Source organism: Peromyscus eremicus, chromosome 5 (genome assembly GCF_949786415.1).
Source record: "Peromyscus eremicus chromosome 5, PerEre_H2_v1, whole genome shotgun sequence".
Classification (NCBI taxonomy): domain Eukaryota; kingdom Metazoa; phylum Chordata; class Mammalia; order Rodentia; family Cricetidae; genus Peromyscus; species Peromyscus eremicus.
The window spans coordinates 89786527-89806861 of NC_081420.1; the positions used below are offsets into that span (position 1 = coordinate 89786527).

General features: G+C 43.9%; 1 non-coding gene across 1 annotated transcript; it reads right to left on the bottom strand.

Moving 5' to 3' along the window:
• Positions 1-18549: 18549 nt before the first annotated feature.
• Positions 18550-18682, bottom strand: LOC131912141 (small nucleolar RNA SNORA51). Its single transcript, XR_009379548.1, has one exon. It is a non-coding gene; the product is annotated as a small nucleolar RNA SNORA51 (small nucleolar RNA).
• Positions 18683-20335: the final 1653 nt, after the last annotated feature.

A 20335-nucleotide genomic window follows, 5' to 3' on the forward strand; every position in this document is an offset into this window, starting at 1 on the left:
TTTCAGGTACAATTCAAGGCAAGATCACATCTGTTGTAGCAGCAACAACTTAACCCAGTGTTATCAACCTGGGGGGTCGAGTGACCCTTTCACAGGGCTCACATATAAGATACCCTACATATCAGATATTTACAGTATGATTCACAACAGTAGCAAAATTACAGTTGTGAAGTAGCAATGAAAATAATTTTATGGTTCGGGTCAACACAACATGAAGAACTGTATTAAAGGGTTGCAGCATTAGGAAGGTTGAGAACCCCTGACTTCAGGATCCCTTCCTGGTTATTCAGCTGCTGGGAGACAGAGTCTCATCCACACTTGCCTTTTTAAAAGGAAGTGACCTGCCTGGGCTGTACATTAAGACACAGTAGAGCCATATGTGAGCCCCTTTCTGTTGGGCATCACCCCTCTTTGGCCCATGCTATGCTGTCATTCACATGGGGCTGTGTCGGGGTATGCCTGCCATACCCAGTCTGGAACATGGCATGTCTGTGCCCAGTCTGAGTCTAGGACCCAGACATGGACAAGTGTGTGTCTCCCCTAATATCCCAGCATGCAGAGCATCTTAGGGTATAAAATGGTACTCTCTCCACTCCAGGCTGCTGACGCCACTCCAGATTTATTGCATTTATTTAAAAACAACAAACATTCTCAATTATTTCCACACTGCTCAGGACCATAATTTACTCGGAGGTATGAGCTATCAAGTTTCATGGGGATTGCTTCAAAATGTCAGATCTGAAAGATGACTCCCCCGTTAGTGAATATGAAACACCCATTTATATTTTTCATTTTTACTTTGATTTAATTTTCAGACAGTTCAACTTTCTCCCCATGCCTGAGTGCCTAAATTCATTTCACTTGTCAAAAGAGACAAATTTTCATAATTACAAAATAAAACATGGTGGCCCTTCCTTGGTGACCGCATATTTCACTTTTTTTCCCTCAGATGAAAATGCCTCTCTTGGTCCAGTTGACTTACTTCTGACATATTTCTATTGTGTCCCTGCTTAGAAGGAGGCGAGGTACAGGCTAACCACTCACTAATGTTTTGTTATGTTAATGAGCATCTGTAAGAGGGAAGATGAAATCCCCCAGCCCGGCCCCGTTATGTTCACATCTTCTTTCCTGTAATTCACAGTGAAAAACAAGTCAGTGTTCTGAGATTGTGTCCACAGCATGAAATATGCTCTCCTCGAGTCTCTAATGATTCTTTCTCCCTTGGCCGAAAAGGCCTCCAGTCCTACCAGGAGGCTGTGCTGGGCCCTCATTTTAGGGAAGTCAGAAACATAAGAGCTTTCTTCCCGTAGCTATTGGGGACATGCACGGGATATAGTGGTGAATGGGGGCTTTACTTAATAAACTGCCAGTTTTTTCATTTACCAAAGTAATATATGTTCTTTGTACAGAAGTTTTGAAAAACACACACCACAGAAGCCATAAATGCTAGAACAAGCTGACCCACAGCCCCGCCATCCAAAGCAAAACACAGAACATGCCATGGATGGGACCTTTTCTTTTTTAACCTTATAATTAAAATTTTTCTTTTGACTTGGTTAGGCTCATGAACACCTAAAAATGGAGGCTCTATAATTAGAAACCTTGTCTGTTTGGAAAAGGTAGCAAGATGGGGCCGGGGAGAAGGTAACACTCCATGCTTGAACCTGATCCTCTCAGAGGCTGTCAAAGGGCCAGCTGGGTGAGGGCGCCACTCACCACTCCTGCCCAAGGTACCAGGGAACACCATCCTTTCCCAAGGGAGGACATCAGAATGTACAATTCAGCGGCTAATCAAAGTTGATAAGGAAAGAGGGGGAGAAACTGTAGAAAGAAAAGAATTTCCAGGACTAGGTGCGAATCATAGAGTGGGGGACCATAGGGAGTGGGGTACTACAGGAAGTGGGGGACCATGGGAAATGAGGACCATGAGGAGTGGGGGATTACAGGAAGTGGGAGACCATGGGGATGAGGGGACCACAGGGAGTGGGGACCATGAGGAGTGAGAGACCTGTGGGGATGGGGGGCCATAGGGATTGGGGGATCATAGGGAGTGGAATACCTGTGGTAAGTGGGGGGCCTGCTGGGAGTGAGGGATCACCGAGGTTGATCATCTTCAGGAGCTGACTTCAAGATGGAGAACAGAAAATACTTCTGACAGCCACATGCACCCCCACGCTTTGGTTCAGACCTTCTCCTGGGTGTACCCTGAAGAATGAGTGTCTTAGCTGGGAATAGCACTCAGGAGGACACTTGGGGGCTGCTTATTGAGTAATAGCCCAGGGAAGGGAAGGCATGGAGGAAAACTCAGGAATGAATAATCTGAGCTGAGAAGTCTTCTTGCCAAAGGCCTCAGCTGACCCCATGGGAACCTGTGTGGCCAGAATGGCTCATCAGAGATGATATGAGAAGCCAGTCATCTTCACAGCCTCCATCAGCTGCTTACTGACTGGACCAGCAAGCACTTCAGCCAAGGGCATTCCCAAGCCAGTTGATACCCAGGACTGTCTGTCAGCAGTATTCTACCATGGACCTGAATGACTTGTCACAACAGCATCGTCCTCTCTAACTGTAGCAACGTCCCTACCCCAAGGGAAAGGTATGCAGGTTATCAGACACTCAAGACATTCTTCTGGGGTCTACCAGGCAATCAGAGGGACAACAGAAGAGCCCAGAATGTAGCAATGGTCACAGTGATAGAGGGACCTGCCATGGTTTGAATATTAAATGTCCTCTCTAGCCTCATGTCTGGGAGAGCACTTGGTTGCTAGGTGATGGGCTTTGGGGAATCACTGGCTCCTGAGGGCTCTGGCATAATCAAGGGATTCATCTTTTTGTGGATTCATAAAATGCTGGCATTGTTGGGATGGGGCTAATTTGGAGGAAGGGTGTTATTAGCTTGGCATTCTTGGGGTTATATCCTACCCTGGATCCTTCCTGTTATATCCCCTCTTTCCCTGTTTGTCATCCACACTCTGCTGATAGTCATGATGTCTTCCACAAGTGCATGGCATTAAGGAACCACAGACAGAACGCTCTGAAATTGTCATTGCCACCCATGTTCCTGTGAAGTCAGTCTGAGCCCAGGTAAGGTGCTTGAAGGTTGCCTGGCATACTCCTCCACAGACAGTTATGTGGGGGGGGGGGGGGGAGAATGCTACCTGCTGATACCTAAATCTAAGCGAATCCTGAATTCCTCTCTCGGCTGCCACCAGAGCTACAATCCCACCACCACAATCTACAGCTGACCTAACTTGGGATTTCTAAAGCACGGTGACTGAAAAGGGCAGACTATTTGTCCCCTGGGCTGGGCACATACCTAGCAGGGTGCACAGACAAAGTCAACGTTCTGTTGATTGGATGATGGGGACATCAGGCCAAAAGAAAGCTTCCTATAAGCAAGTCCTGTAGATGTAACCAACTTTCTTATTAAATAAGAAACACAGAACCAATGCAAAGAAGAAAGCCAAGAGGTCAGAGCTAAGAGCTAAAACCTTACCCTTCCTCCTGCAGTGGTCCTACCTCTCCGAACCAGAGCTACTCCTGTGTTAAAGTCTTTATATAGAGTTCCTGTTCTGCCTTCTCATTGGTTGTAAACCCAACCACATGACCGCCTCGTCACGCCCTCTCTGTATAGGCCTCCAGGTTTTCCATGCTTGGTATTGAGATTAAAGGCATGTGTATCCAATAATGGCTGTATCCCTGAACACATAGAGACTTACCCAGCTCTGCCTACCAAGTGCTGGGATTACAAGTGTACACCACCACTGCCCTGCTTTCCTATGGCTTGCTAATAGCTCTGACCCCCGGGCAACTTTATTTATTAACATACAAATAACATTTTAATACAAATAAAATATCACCATAAAGTCCTGTGTAACAACACCAAGTGTCACACAGCACTCTTTTTTTTCTCTTGCTCTGGTGCCCAACTGTCCACTCATGTGATAAGGCAAGAGTTATTGTTCCCATTCACATTCTATAAATGGGGAAATACAGACCCAAGCTCTTGCCTAATGTCACCAGAATCTGCACCCTCTTGGAGGACTGCATCATTGGTCAGGCATTCCATCACATGTCTGTCACTATCTGTCAGCATGGCTAGTTACTGGCCCGTGTTTCCACCCATGTCCCACTGTGTCACTTTTCTGCCATCTGAGCGACAGTCATTGCTGACTATGAAGGAGGCACGGGTGTGCCTTTGTGCCTAGGGACAGACTGCGAGTCTGACAACCTCGGCTGGGAGGGATGGCTGACCTCCACACAACGACAACACATGGCAAAACTGGGTGTCTTACTCAGTCAGGAAGATATAGCTGAGCATCTTATTACGGGAATAGACACAGGTCTTGTCATTGGTCGAGCAGCTGAATCATGGGGCAGAATGGTTGCTTAAACCCCTGCTCCTCCTCTGGTCTTCATCCGGGTTGAATGTGCCCCATTTAAAGTAAATGATAGGTCTTTTGATAGACTGATAAGGTGAAGATAAGGAAAGGAGAATAAGACCTTCCCCCCAAGACCTACCTGTCCAACTAAACCACATCCCATGATGTCAGCAGCTCTGGACCACGGCAGGTGAGAGCATTCATAGTTTAGTAATATTGGAGAAAGAGCTCGTGCCTAGAATCCCAGTACTCAGGAAGCTGATGCGAAACGACAGTCAGAAGTCTAAGACTAGCCTGAGAGTTATGTTGCAAGTTCCAGTCCTGCGTGCGGTGCAGGGCAGGCCCTGTGTCTGAAGCAGAAAGAAAAGAAAGGGAGGAGAAAAAGGGAGAAAGAGAATGCAAGGAAGGAAGGAAGGAAGAGAGGAAGGGAGAAAGGAAGGAAGGGAGAGGGGAGGGAGGGGAGGAAGGAAGGGAGGGAGGGAGGGAAAACACAACAGCATAAGCATTGGATCTTCAGCAAATTAATTTGCCTTCTTGGGCCTCTATTACTCCATCTATAAAACTGAAGGCTTGGAATGAGTTATTATTAAATTTACACCATTCTGGACACTCCACAGGCAGGAGTACAGACCTCAGATTTTCCTTTGGAAAAACAAAAACAAATAAACAAAAACCAACAGGAACAATACAAAACTATCACCATAATAGCACAGTCCGAGACACTCCAGCAGGAACACACCCCGCTCCCTGCAGTGGCTGGCACCCGGTGACAGAACGCAGTTAGAAAGTGCTTATGTCAGAAGTTTGGGGGTTTTGTTTGTTTTTAAATGTTCTTGTTTTCGCTACGGATGCAATAATAGACACATTAGCAGACAAAGACCCAAAGCAAGCTGCAATACCCCCCAAAGCTCATCACAATATTTAGGCTATAAATTGAAATTAGAATTACAAAAATGACACTCTGGAAATTATTTTTAAAACTAAAAACATCTCCCCCTCCCAAGAAAACTGAAATGGCATTCCAACTCAGCGGTTCTGCAGGCACGCCCCTCCCCCAACTCAGAATGTCTCAATTACAGTAGTGCCACCGTTACCCTCTCAACTAAAATTGCACGTGGGAGCACTGTGATTTACACTTGCCGTTTATAAAATAAATTAGGCAGAAAAGGAAGAATCTCATAATCTCAAACACATTCAGCTTCCCAGATTTGGGGGCAGTAAATGGACAAAGCCTGTGGTTCTCAAAGCAGCAAACAATGATGTTAGCAGTCATTAATCCTCCTATTACTGATGGCTGATGAATGAACAGAGCTGTTTCCAGACAACTCTTAAGCCATGTACTAGCAAAACTCCCCAATCGGAATCCCACTGTTAATCTGCATGCCCAGTGAGACATGCTCAGGATGAGGTTGCCAGCTGAGCTGCTGGGGCTTCTGGCCTGAGTGGTTCTGTGTGTCACACACACACACACACACACACACACACACACACACACACACACACACACGCTTAGTCACCGTATCTAGCACCTTAAGTTTAGAGCCATCTAGAATGGGTACCTATCTGTCCCTGCTCCACCTTGGCTTGGCCCAGCCACCCTCCCCTCTCACTTGGTGAATGTTCTGCTGTATTCCCATCTGCTTCTCTCACTCTGCCCCATTCTGGTTCCATTAGGCAAAACTGAACACAGAAATGTTCAAGCTTAATAACTTGCTTAACCCCATCTGTGCAGAGTCAAGGCCTCCAGGTCTCCAGGAGGACCCGTCTCGTCATCTGGCCTCGTCCCTTCCCCTTTCCCGAAGCACCCACTCTGCTCCAGCTTTGAGGGCCGCTGCTCTTCCTGAAATGGTGTAGATAAGCTTCCTTTCACTCGCTTTCTTCACACCTCACAGCACCCAGTGTCAGCTGCTCCAGAGCCATAGCTCCCAGGCCCTTCATGCTGCTCTCTCTTTCCCTCAAGTCTTCTCACACCCCATCACCCTGGTTGACATTTTCTAATAGACTTTATTTTTTTAAGATTAATTTTTACTTGTGTGTGTGTGTGTCTATGTGAGTGTATGACATGCGTGTGCGGTTGCCCAAGGAGACCAGAAGAAGACTTCAGATCTCTTGGAGCTACAATTACAGTTTTGAGCAGGCTGATATGGGTGCTTGGAATCGAGCTCTGGTCCTCTGCAAGAGCAGCAAGCGTTCTTAACTGTGGAGCCATCTCTCTGGCCTCTCTGGTTCTTTATTTTTACATCTGTTGTTTAACATTTGTAAATATCCAGAGAGGTAGAGGCAGACGTCATTGGTTGGTGTTGCTGTTTTCCTTACACCCTAAACTATCCTAAGGAGAGTATACACAGAATGAGTCTGAAGAGAAGGGAGACAGGATAAAGGAGAGAGGGAGGGAGTAGAACAAGAAGAGACAATCCTAGATAAGCCTAGAATTATGCTTTTGCCATGTCCAACATTTTAATATCACTAAATTACATTATATTAAATATATAAAACAATATTATTAAATCACATTACACTTTAATTTCAAACTATACAGTAAATATTTATATCTATATAAGTCTTGTTGGGTTTTTTTTTTTAATTCTTTGGCTCTTTGCTCTTTGGGGGCCTGCCATCTTGCTCCCCAATAATCACACGGAGGCTTATTCTTTCTTATGAATGCCCAGCCTTAGCTTGGCTTATTTCTAGCCAGCTTTTCTTAACTAAAATTATCCCATCTACCTTTGCCTCTGGACTTTTATCTTTCTCTATTCTATATACCTTTCCTTCTTAGTCCATGTCTGACTGTGTGACTAGGTGGCTGGCCCCTGATGTCCTCCTCTCCTTCTCCTTTTCTTGCTCTCCAATCTTCTCTTCCCAGAATTTTCCTCCTATTTATTCTCTCTGCCTGGCAGTCCCACCTATCCCTGTCTAGCTATTGGCTGTTCAATTCTTTATTAGACCAATCAGGTGTTTTAGAAATGCACAGTAACACAGCTTCACAGAGTTAAACATGCAGCATAAAAGAATGCAACACATTTTTGCACCATTAAACAAATATTCCACAGCATAAACGAATGTAACACATCTTAAAATAATATTCCACGACATATAAGCATTCTTGGGGAGCATCTCTTGAAAGTGTTTGGTTTTTGTTTTTTGTTTTCCAAGCTGATGACTGAATTTGTGAGTGTCATTGTAATCTAGTGGAGGTTCTGGATTGTGAACCTCTACCCTTGGAGACCCAACATTGTCATCCACAAGTTCTAGAACAAAGCCACAGTGTTGGGTTCAGTGCTCCTCCCCAACAGCCTCCAGAAAACACCTCCTACATACTCGTTCATTCATCTACATATGCATGTATATGTTTTACAATAAATTTCCATAAATTAGCAGGTCCATGTGAAGGACTTGAACCCCAACTTCTCTCTGTACATGAAATCAGAAGATTTCTCTTTGAAGACCAACAGCCTGCTGATCACATCACGAGAAGAGCCAACCCAACTTTGCTACTCAGTTTTGCTATCTCTGTTTCTCCAGTGCTGATTACAGATGAGAGCCTTCACACTTGACTTCATTGACGTGGATTCTGGGGATTGGCCTCCGTCCTCATGATCGCAAGGCAAATAGTCTAAGGATGCAGCCATCTCTCCTGCCCCACATTTTTGCATGTCTACACTATGTTTTTTTTTTAAGAGAGAGAGAGAGAGAAGAAGAAGAAGAGGAGGAGGAGGAGGAGGAGGAGGAGGAGGAAGAAGAACATTCTTTTCAGAAGAGAAACATCAAAGGGCAGAGGGCAATGCCTAAAATGCTGAGCCACTCTTGTCTCAGTGGTCCCCCTTTCCCACTGTACAGTTTTTGTTTCTATTTATAAGAATTCACATTAAAACTTTAAGGTCAAGATGAGACCGGCAAGGGACATGAAAATCCTTTGAGCAGGTAGGGGGAGGTGGTGCTGTGAAACACCCAGAGGCCATGGTGAGTATTTTTAACTTGCTGTTAGGACTCTTAGACTGAAAGGTGAGGGTTCACACAGAGGATGAGGTAAGCTACAGTAGATAAAAGAAGAAATGTTCCTTGAGGTTTTTTTTTTTTTTTCCACCCCAGTCCCCAGCAGTGAGAGATGCTTCCCCTTGAATGAGTCATGAATGACTCATCTTCTCCTGGGAAAATCTCAAGTGGCCTGTGATTTGATTGCTTTTCCTGTGGTAAACATGCCCAAGGAGGACATAGATAAAGGACCCTGTGAAATTCAAACACTTTTATCTTTTCCTTTCTCAAATGACACAGAGTGAAGATGAGTTTTAATGTACCATGCACACTCTCTTTCATACTGGAATTACTAATCAAGACAACAGAATATACCGACTTGAAATCTAAATACTTGAGGGAGCCCTCATTTGCTAATGGGATTCACCATCAAGATGGATCTGGTTCAGTCATTTTTTTTTTCATGTGTGGAAGTTGCAGGCTGGCTTTCATCATTTGTTACATCTTCCTGTTAAGACACCATGGTACCCATATATATCCCTGCTTCTTTTTTTTTCTCCAGAACCTTTTTACGACTATTTTGATAACTTACAAAGCTAAGGAATGTTCAATGATGAGGGAGGAACACTGGAGAACTTTTTGAAATTCATTGTACCCCAAAGGCTGACAGCAAGAATATACTTTCTGGTACATAAGAAAGAAAAATGTATTTGGTATGACTGGCTGTTAATATGTCATCAAGATAAATCATAAGTCTTATTCTTAGGAATCTTAATAAAAGAAGTCACTTGAGATGTACAAAAATAATCACCAAGAGGCTCTACCTGTGAGTAGAACCTGGGGAAATTTTGGAAGTGTTCATTCATAGAGACACTTAAAAAGACGTTGCCCGAATTTATCATCGTCATAAATTCTCGCTGACCAAAAAGTTTCCTTACAGTAATTTACAACACCCATCATAAAATACTTCATCAAAAGGAAACTGTTAGATTTAATACAAAACCGTAAACTCCCAAGGACTCGGGGACAATAGTCTTTGCCAGTCTCTGTTAAAGACAGATGATCAATGGCTCCTAGAGGCCTCAATAGCTGGTGTCACTTTCATTGGAAGCCCACACCTTCTGGGTTATCACCCAACTCTGTTGTGTTTGTTTCCTTCTGGGACCCCAGAAAGAGACAAGCTTTGATACAGCACTCTATCCTCCACCATCTGCCGGAGTGTAGGCAGGAAGGGTGCTGTGCTCTGAGCACACTAGGGGGTGATTAAAAGAAGTAACCTGGGACAAAGCCAATACCTAGATGTACATGCTAGACTCAGGGTGGAGGAAAGCAGACCTAGCTAGATGATTCTGGGTGCCCTGATCCACTGATTAGGTAACTGGTTTCATTTTGTCATTGGATTAGGACAGCTGCTGTGTAGCTAATGGGTCAGAAGGTAGAAGTCTATAGACTAAGTATATGGCTATCTGTTTCCCATCTTTCTGCCCTTCTTCCTTATAAGCATTTAAAGCAAAAAGGGCAAACTCTTTGGCACCAACCCTGATACACCATGTACATCAACCTCAGCATACCCATGTGCTGCAAATCTGTATTCCTCTAAACTTGCTCTTCTGTAAGGATGAGCATTTACATGAATTCAAACCTCCTTCAATCATGATGTCCAGGGGTTGGAGGCTGGCTCCACGGCTAAAACACTGCCTCTGCATGTGTGAGGAAGAGAGTTTGGATCCTTCTACCTGTGACTAGAATCTGGGGAAATTTTGAAATTGTTCATTCACTGAGACATGTAAAAACCAGTGGGTATGAAAGCTGCCTATACTCCCAGTATCTTGGAGGCAGAGACTGTGATCCCAGGACAAGAAGGCTAACTGGACTAGCCAGTTGACAGCATTCAAGGAAAGATTCTGACTCAGTAAATAAAGTAGAGAATGATTTAAGAAGATACCCGGTGTTAATGTCAGGCTTCTACATGCATGCTGACACGTGCATATATATATCCACAAGCACTCAAACATGCATACACATACAAGCCTGCCTCTCCCCCACACACATACACATGCACACAGACCATGACATACAAGTTGTGTAGTGTGCTCCTGGCTTCATGAACATTCCCATATTCTTCCCTTGGATACAGTTGGTCACTGTTGGCCTGGTCTAACTTGACATGAGAATCATGCTATTCCTGAGTCTTTGGACTAAGCGCTCTCTCTCTCTCTCTCTCTCTCTCTCTCTCTCTCTCTCTCTCTCTCTCTCTCTCTCTCTCTCTCTTCTCTCTCTCCTCTCTCTCTCTCAATAAGCATACCCAAGCCCCAGCTCTGGGAATGTTACTCTCAAACTTTTCACAGTATTGACGGTAGCCCACATGTCCTTTCCAGTCCCACTTTTCCTTATCCAACCAGACATCCATTGTGGAAGCTACACACAGACACAGGAAGTGCCCCAGTGTTAGCCCTCATCACCCCATGAGATCCTGTCTCCACTTGTTTCCCAGCCTGCTCCATCTCTAATGCTACCTGCTGCAATCCTTTCTTACCTTCCAGGTCAGGTTACAGCATCAAGGATTCCTTCCCCTCTGCTTCTATAGAAAGATCTTCTGTTGTGCCCTAGTCATGTGCCACTGATGTTTTCCATGACTGCTGTACATACAGTTTCTCTCCTACACAAGGGGGCAAGTTCACTGAAGGTGAGACTCTTTGTCATGATTTGTCTGAATCTTTGTCATGATTCAGGTTTGTATTGCTCAGGTAACACACTACTGTTCAGTAGCTGGCTTTTAGTTGATCAGCTTTACACATGGGGTAGATACACAGAACTGCAGCACACAGAAGTCACTGTGTCAAGTATCCAACTGAAGAGAAACAGGACTCCCTTTTCTCATCACACCCAAGGTCTAAGTCGGAGAATACTCATCTAAGTTACAACAGTGGCAGCTGAGTGAAGGGGTGACACTTCAAAAGAACGAGACTAAAGAAGCCAGTGGGGCTCAATGAGACTGTACACAGAACCCTGAAGACCCTGGGATCTTGGAGGAGGATGTCAGATAAGGGAAGACCCTGATTCTAAGGTAGACTAGGAGTCAGCCCAGTAAAGACAGGAAACGGTGTCCACCCCATGGAAACAGCCTGCATAAAAAGCTCAAACACTTTGAGCATGGAATGCCCAAGACAATGAAACTGGCTAGAGATTAGAGTTAAAGGAAGTAGGTGATGAGAAATAAGTCATTCTCTGCGTGAGCCTGGGTTGTTGTCCTGGAAGATGAGTGTTCAGGCTGAGTCAAGGAGTTCTGTGGTCAGGAGGGCAGTCCATCACCAGTACCTGCTGGCGCTGGGAAGAGAGCGCAACCAGAATGAACCGGGGACTCAGTTCACTGGAGGACTTGCAGTCTGTGCTAGGTTGGCATTTAATGAAGGGAGGGCAGGGCAAAGAACGCTAATAGAAGGTGGCTGAAGAGGCAGGTTCCCAGGTGCTGCCACAGGGTAACTGGATGTACTAATTGAAAACTGAACGCACTGAAAGGAAAAAAAAATGTAAGTATCAATAATTAGCACACAGCAGATGCTTCCAGGGGACATGCCAAGTGTTTATACCGAGGACAAACACAGGACACATCTGAGTGTCTATCTTACAAGACCTGCATTAGGAAGGCACATTATCTGCATTTAACAGCAGAAGAAGCTAAAGTGGGCATTGATTCAGATATCTTCTGATGCCACATCTGCATTCTCAGCTGTGCTGGGTTTAAATCTAGGTAGAGACATATCCCAAGGCTCCATATAACTTTCTTCCCCCTCTTCCCTTGACTTACGGGGGCTTAACTACCAAGTTTACACACTGGTGGTCTAAGTCACTGCAAGAATTAAAGGATGAGGCTCATGCAGAGAAGGTAAATTAAAAGGCTACCCCTGCCTGGTCCTAATTATAGATAATCAGGAAAAGGAAAAGTCATCTTGAAGGCTAGCAAGACATGCACAGCCCTGGGTGCCCTTTAAGGCAACAGTCAAGAGGGACAGAACCATTAACAAGTCCTCCTGGTGACTACAGTCATTAGTGTTCTTTAACAGCAATGAGAAGTCAATTCATACCAGCAAGGCCAGCAGCATACTGCTCTGTAACCCTGTAGTCCAGGAGGAAGCCACAGGGCCACCGTTCTTATGCAGAAGACTAGCCAGCACCGGGGGAGGGCAGGAAGGCACAGTGAGTACCAGAAGACTGGCCAGCACTGGGGCAGGGCAGTGAGGCACCGTGAGCATCAGGTCACAGGCTTCTTGGAAGAAGGGATTTTTGGTGTGGTTCTTTAACTAAGCAGCAAGCCTAGAACAGAGTAAGAGACCCAAGACCTCCCAGGGAAGGAAGAACAGGGAGAACAGGAGCTGACAAGCCAGCAAAGACAGACAGCTCAGGGCCACCCTATGGTGGCCCACCTTCCACACAGATGCAAGCTCCCAGTTCAGTGATGGATGGTGACCTGCCGCAAAGCTCTTTCCACAAGGCAGGATGCATGTCCCAGCTGCAGAGAGAGCTGTCAGCAGCAGCCTTCAGCTGGCAGGCCTCTCAGGAATGCCCTTGCCTAAGGTCACCTGCTTCTCAGGCAGATCACATCTATGGTAGATGGGGCAAGAAGATGAAGGCTAAACCCCTTTAGCCCAAAGAAGTGCCATGGAGACATGATATCTGGCCTCTGGGACACGGTTTGCTTTGTCTCCGTCCATCCTTGCTTTCTCCCCTCCACAGGTGTTAATTTGCAGTGTGCTCCCCATGAACAACTGCATGACAACTCTGTCTCAGAGACAGAATCCTAGGAAAGTAGCCTGTGATGGGCCCGTGCCCATGTCTTACCATGTCCCAGGATTGTGGCTATTTCCCTGTCTTAAATTCATATAAGCCTTACACATCACTCCGTATCAGACAACTCGATCTGGGGATCTTTCCCGGTAACAGGACAGTGTAAGGGAAGATGGGAAGACAGAGAAGGAGACTTAAAGTCCTACATTATGAAAGTCTAGAAGGAAAGGGAGGGTTAATGAGAAAAAGTGCTTCACGGACTTGGAGTGGGGTAAAATGTTTGAGGGTTGATGGATGGAAGTATCTGGGTCAAAGGGGATGATATTGGCAATAAAACAGGTTTTGAGATGAGTGACTAAAATTATGAATTGAATCCCCATTGGTGTTTTTCGAGAGACACAAGTAAATATTGGAATCACTTTTTAATTACTCCTGAGTGCTGGGTGTGCGTTTAATATTCGACTCCACACAGGCTTTGAGGCCCTGACTTTTATTGGGTGCATTAGTCAGCGTAATTAACACTAGCTGTTTTAATACACAACCCCAAATCTCAGAGGCTTAATGTAATAAAGGTTTATTCTCGCTCTCACATGGCAGACGGCTGGGTTGGGTGGTTCCTTATGGCAACTCAACAGCAGCCCATCTTAGAGTGATTTTATTTTCTAATGTGTGGATTTGAACTCATGTGTGTACGTAGTGGGTGCAATGCACATGTGTGTGGAGACCAGGTGTCGATGCCAGGTGTCTTTCTTAATCACTCTCCATCTTATTTTTGAGACAGGGTCTCTCACTGAACTGAGGGCTCACCAATTTAGCTGGCTGGCCGGCAACCTGCAGGGATCCTCCTGTCTCTGCCTTTCAGGGCCCGGATTACAGGGTCCTACCCAGCTTTTACACAGGTGTTAGGGAATGAACTCAAGTCCTTGTGTTTATGGAGCAACCTTCTTACCCACTGAGCCATGTCCCCTGCCCTTACTGGCATTTTAAACATGTCACCACGGTAGTTGCCCTGCCTGTGAGTGTCTCTGCTATCTGCACAGCTGCCTACATCTCACCTTCTCACCCTGTCAATCCGTTTCCCACCGTGCTTATGACCTGGGGGGCACATCCTTTTGAACTGTAGAAGGCAAAGGGACCCTTGCCTTTGGGTTCCAGTTGAAGTTGCCCTCTGGAGATCCTGGCAGATGAAGGAAAGGGGTAGCTCATGTCTTCAGCTTCCTCCCCATAGTGAAGGCTGACTTGACAGAAGAATAAGGTGCTTTCTGGCTGATTCTCAACTCCTCTCAGCATCTCCACATTCTTTAAGCAAGTCGTCCACTTTCCCCTTGGGATTGGTAAAAACTGTGTTGTCTATTGACCAATCCTATTGCTCTTTTTCAACACCTCTTGTGGTCTCCATAGGCCCCATGCATGCTTTCTTTCTTTTCTTTTTTTTTAAGATTTATTTATTTATTATGTATCTAGTGTTCTGCCTGCATGTATGCCTGCAGGCCAGAAGAGGGCACCAGGTCTCATTGTAGGTGGTTGCGAGCCACCATGTGGTTGCTGGGAATTGAACTCAGGACCTCTGGAAGAACAGCCAGTGCTCTTAACCTCTGAGCCATCTCTCCAGCTCCCCGATGAATGCTTTCATAGACAGCCCTCTAACTAAACATCCTTTGCTTGTTCTAGTATGAAAGTGTCCTGAGAACAGAGGCGCTCTGACTCTTGGGAAAGAGGAAGGACTATAGCAGGAGTTTGTCTGTGTCCTGACCGGTCCCGCGGCCACTCAGACCCAAGTAATAACTCAGAAACGTATATTAATTATAACTGTTTGCCCATTAGCTCAGACTTATTACTGACTAGCTCTTACATGTAAATTAACTCATAATTCTTACTTATGTTTAGCTATGTGGCTTGATACCTTTTCTCAGTTCTGCCTTGTCGTCTTGCTTCCTCTGTGTCTGGCTGTCGACTCCTGACTCAGCCTTCCTCTTCCCAGAATTCTCCTTGTCTGCTTATCTCATCTATACTTCCTGTCTGGCTACTGGCCAATCAGCATTTTATTTATCAACCAATCAGTATAACACATTCACAGCATACAGAGCGACATTGCCCATCATTTCCTTTTTTTATTTCTATTTAAAAGGAAGGTTTTAACTTCAACATAGTAAAATTACATATAGCAAAAGAGTAATCAAGCAAGAATTACAGTTATAATATCTAGTCTATTTGTTTGGCAAAATTAAAGAAAATATTTTATCATCTATTCTATATTTGTGAGTCTAAAGTTTTATATCTACCTTTTTTCTTATCATAACCAAGGAAAACCATAATTATAACTATCTAGTCTTAACATCAAAGACCACAGAAGGATATACTATTATCTAAGTAAACAGGAAGAGCATGGTAAACAAGTTCCAAAAAATCTAGAATGACAGAGACATCTGGCTATGTGAACAGTTACCCAAAGTTCTTCTGCAACATTGGGACATCCATTCTTTAGCCTATAGGCCTAGAGTCTTTCAGTCGCTTCTCTTTGTGTCCTGTAGAATGTCTGGCAGTTTCTTCTGCAAAGCAGGAACCTGAAAGACCATCTCGTCTTGCAGAACACAAACTAGGATTTGGCACTTCAGACATCTTTTTCTTCAATCTTCAATTATTTTTTCTTCTGGGAAACAAGTTCTGGGCTCAGTCTCCATAGCCTTTCCTCCAAGTTTTACTTTAATTCTATTACACATAAAATTTGTTTTTCCAGGGGATGAAGAGATGACTGAGAAGTCAAGAGCATGGCTCTTGGAAAGAACCCAATTTGGGCAGCTCTCAGCAGTCTCATTGGCTCACGACCACCTGTGACTCTAACTCTAGGTGATCTGATGCCTCTGGCGTCCACAGTCACTCACACAGACACAGAAACACATACTCACACATAATTAAAGACCAAATAAATATGTTTTATAATAAAGGGAGCTGCCCCTTACTGGTGACATTTATTTTTGTCTCTATGTACTTATTTTTATTTGATGTATTTTTTTAATTTCACCTGGAACTTCCTCTTTGACACATGTATCACTTAAAATTCTGAGTTGTTTCCTGTTTGAGGAATCTTCATACTACTAAACTTCAGCTTGATTCCATGTGGCAGAGGATAGCCCTGTATGGCTATAGTATGTTTGAATTGGTTCATTCATGCAGGAGATGGTCTATCTTCACAACTGTTCCCTGGGTACATTGCTGCCTTTGAGTACTCTACAGATGGCTGTTGGATCCTATTGGTCCATAGTCTGTGGAGCCTTGGTGATACTATATTGTTCTTTCAATGGTAAAATAGAATAGTGCTGTAGTCTTGAACTGGGAATTGTAGACTTGTCCATTTCTGCTTTCATTTCTATCAGTTTTTGTTTGGCATATTTTATGGCTTTGTTAGAGCTGCTGTGGGTTAAATGGTCCCTTCAGAACCTATCTATTGTATGTTTTCCGTGGTTACCCTGATAAGGTAATGAGGTCACAAGAGCTCCGACCTCATGAATGGATTAAAGAGATTATGATGAGAGTGGGATAGGTATGGAAGAGACAAACCTACTCCCCAATTATATTTGTTTGCCATATTATACCTTTGGCCATGGCATGGCCCATCAGGAATTCCTTTATCAGATGTGATCTTCCAGTCCTCTAAAAACATGAGCCAAATATACTTATCTTGTTTATAATTTATTCGATCTCTGGTATTCTGTTATAGCAGCAGAAAACAGATTAAGAACCCATGTATACACATCTAGGATTCCCATTTTTGGTCAGCCAACCCTTTTGTTCCTATGTAACCTTTTCGTTTTTTCCTTGGTAATTTTTTTTGTTTTAAAGTATATTTAATCTGTTGTTAATATGGCTATTCTTGTTCAGCTTTCTTTTGATTCACATTATATTATTTATCACCCATTTACTTCCAACTTACCTATGTTACAGTTGAATTAAGATCTTGCTCTCAGTAAATAGTTGTATTCTTTTTAAATTTGTTGTCAGTCTCTGTGTTTGAATTGTTTCATTTAGACCATTTACATTTAATGTAATTACTGATCTGCAGGGGCTTAACTCTGCCTTTTTGTTTCTGCTTGTTCTTTGTTTCTTATTTCTGTTTCTTTCCTAGAACTCTGAATTACCTGAACATCCCCTAACCCAGTGTGGGACATCTGTAGTAATGACCAGGGTATCTCTTTGTGTAGGTTTCTTGATGATTGCTTTAAATATCACATTTGCCCAAATCACTTCTCATAGTTACCTGGTATTGCATTCATCAGTTCAAGAATCATGAAGAAATAATACCCCTCTCGAGTCCCATTTCTAAACTCACCTACTTATGTTAAATATTTCTTCTACATACACTGAAAACCACAATCGGCAATGTTTTTTTTTGCTTCAACCACCAGACATTATGAGGAAATTAGATTTAATAAGAGAAGACTTTTATGTTACTCACATTTTATTCTTCTTTCTTCCTTCTCATACCTTTGATGTTCTCTTTCTGCTTTGGAGAATTCTTTTCAGCCACTCTTTTAGGATAGGTCTACTGGTGACAAAGATTCTTAGCCCTCCTTCATCTTAAAACATCCTCATTCCTCTCTTCTTCATAAAGGATATTTTCACTGGACATAGATTTCTGAGTTGATAAATCTCTTCTTGAGCCACTTGAAAAGTACTGTACATTTCTCCTTGGGGTCCATGGCTCCTGATTAAAAAAAAAAAAACTGGCTGTCATTCAAATTGTTTTGGGGTAAGATAAGCTTTCCTGTCTGGTTCTTTCTAAGAATATTTTTCTGTCTTTGGTGTTCAAAGTCTGGTGATGAGTGTCTTACATGATCTCTATGGGACCACACTGTGTGGTGTTGCTCAGCTTCTTCATTATGATGGCCATTACTTGAAAATTATGAGAGAGTCTCAGCCATCTGAAATACCTTCTTTCTCTTTTCCTGTTTTTTTTTTTTTTTTCCGAGACAGGGTTTCTCTGTGTAGCTTTGCGCCTTTCCTGGAACTCACTTGGTAGTCCAGGCTGGCCTCGAACTCACAGAGATCCGCCTGGCTCTGCCTCCCGAGTGCTGGGTTTTCCTGTTCTTCTATGGCTGTGACATGGCCTCTTATTGGGCTCCTTTGAGCTCTGCTTCCTCCTCTGGGTTCTTTTCACTCTATTGTCCAGATTAAGTCGTTTTTACTGTCCTGTCCCCAAGTTCACTGATTCTTTCTTCTTCCCATTCTGTTGTTGAATGCATCCATCTGAAAATTCCAGATAATCAGCTCCCACACTTCTATTTGATTCTTCTTTCTACTTCCATTGTTTTTCTCCTGAGACTTTCTGTTCATTTGATGAAACCTTTTCATCCACTTTTCCCCCAGCTTGATCCTCATTGCTCAGTGAAGCATTCTCTTCTTCTTTCCCAATCCATGTATCCCCACTCACAATACAGACTAGGGACAATGGCCTGGGCTTAGGCGAATGGGGGCGGGATTGCTCTGTCTCCTTTCTATATACAGTCAGCATAAGAACACAGCCTGTGGTGGGCATGAGGAAGACTCCCTAAAGCACTGTCATGGTAGCTGTTTCAAACTCCTCAGATAACTCCAATGTCTGTACCATCTGGGTGTTGATTTTGGTCAATTTTCTTGTTCCAGTTGAGAATATCCTGGTCCTTGATATGATGGGTGACTTTCAATTGTGTCTTAAACATTTTCCCTCCTATTCAGTGAGATTTAGGGACTTACTTCATCTTCTGCCTCAGCAGGCACTGTTCACGCCACACTGATACCACACCACTTTAATTATCAAATAGGTAAAAGTTCAAGTTCTTGCTCTGTCTTTGGGGCTAAGGATGCCTGGTTACTGACAGATGATGAGACTTCAAGCTCACCACTATGCCTCTGACTTCGTTAGGGTTACTATTGCTGTGATGAAACACCATGACCAAGGCAATTTTCATATGAAAGGATTTACTCAACTTACACTTCCACATCACAGTTCATCATCAAAAGAAGTCAGAACAGGAACTCAAGCAGGGCAGGAACCTGGAGGTAGGAGCTGATGTAGAGGCCATGGAGGAATGCTGCTTACTGGCTTGCTCCATATGGCTTGCTCAGCCTGCTTTCTTGTAGAACTCAGGACCACCAGCCCAGGGATGGCACCACCCACAATAGGCTGGGCCCTCCCCCATCAATCACTACTTAAGAAAATGACCTATAGGTTTGCCTGCAGCCTGATCTTACAGAGGCATTTTCTCAATTGAGGTTCCTTCCTTTCTGATGACTCTAGCTTGTGTCAAGTTGACATGAAACTAGTCAGCACATCTGACCCCTTGTCAATTTGACACACAAACACATCACTTTTCACTTAGAACCATTCTTTTCTCATCTATCCTCAAGATGGCATATTAATATTAACATCACAGTATAAAACATAACTTTAAAAGTTCCAGTCCTTACAAATTCAAACACATTAAAACTTCAATCTCCTTAAAATAACCATTCTCTTTAAAAATCTAAAATCTCTTTTAAAAGTTCAAAGTCTTTCAGCTGTGGACTCTGCAAAAATCATAATTAAATTAAATCCCTTCTCACTTCAGAGGGAAGAACCAGGGCACAGTCACAATCTGAACAAAGCAAAACCAAATGCCTACTGTATAAAAACCCCAATGTCCAATGTCTGGGATTCATTCACAACCTTCTGGGCTCCTCCAATGGGCTTGGGTCACCTCTCCAACTCTACCCTCTGCAGCACATATAGCTTGACTTCTAGGATCAGACAGGCTCCCCTCACCACTGCTGCTATTCTTGGTGGTCATCCCATGGTACTAGCATCTACAAAATGCTGGGGTCTTCTATTGCAACTAGGCTGCACTTTCACCAATAGCCTCTTATAACCTCAACTTCTCTGCATGACTCTTTCAATGCTGGGCCTTCAAATGCTACTGAGACTAAACCTTTACCAATGGCCTTACCTGGCCTCTCACAGTGCCAAGCCTCAGCTGCTCTCCATGACCCCTTCATGCCTTCAAAACCAGTACCACATGGGTGACTCTTACACTACCAAGTTCATCTGCCAGTGCAAAGTACAATCTTGGCCACCTCTGGAACACAGCTTCTGTGTGCTGACTCTGAGGAAACACTTCCCAGAAGACATCACCTCAACAATGCTGGTCTCTTCTTAATCACTGCTAATTTTTCAGCTCTAGGTA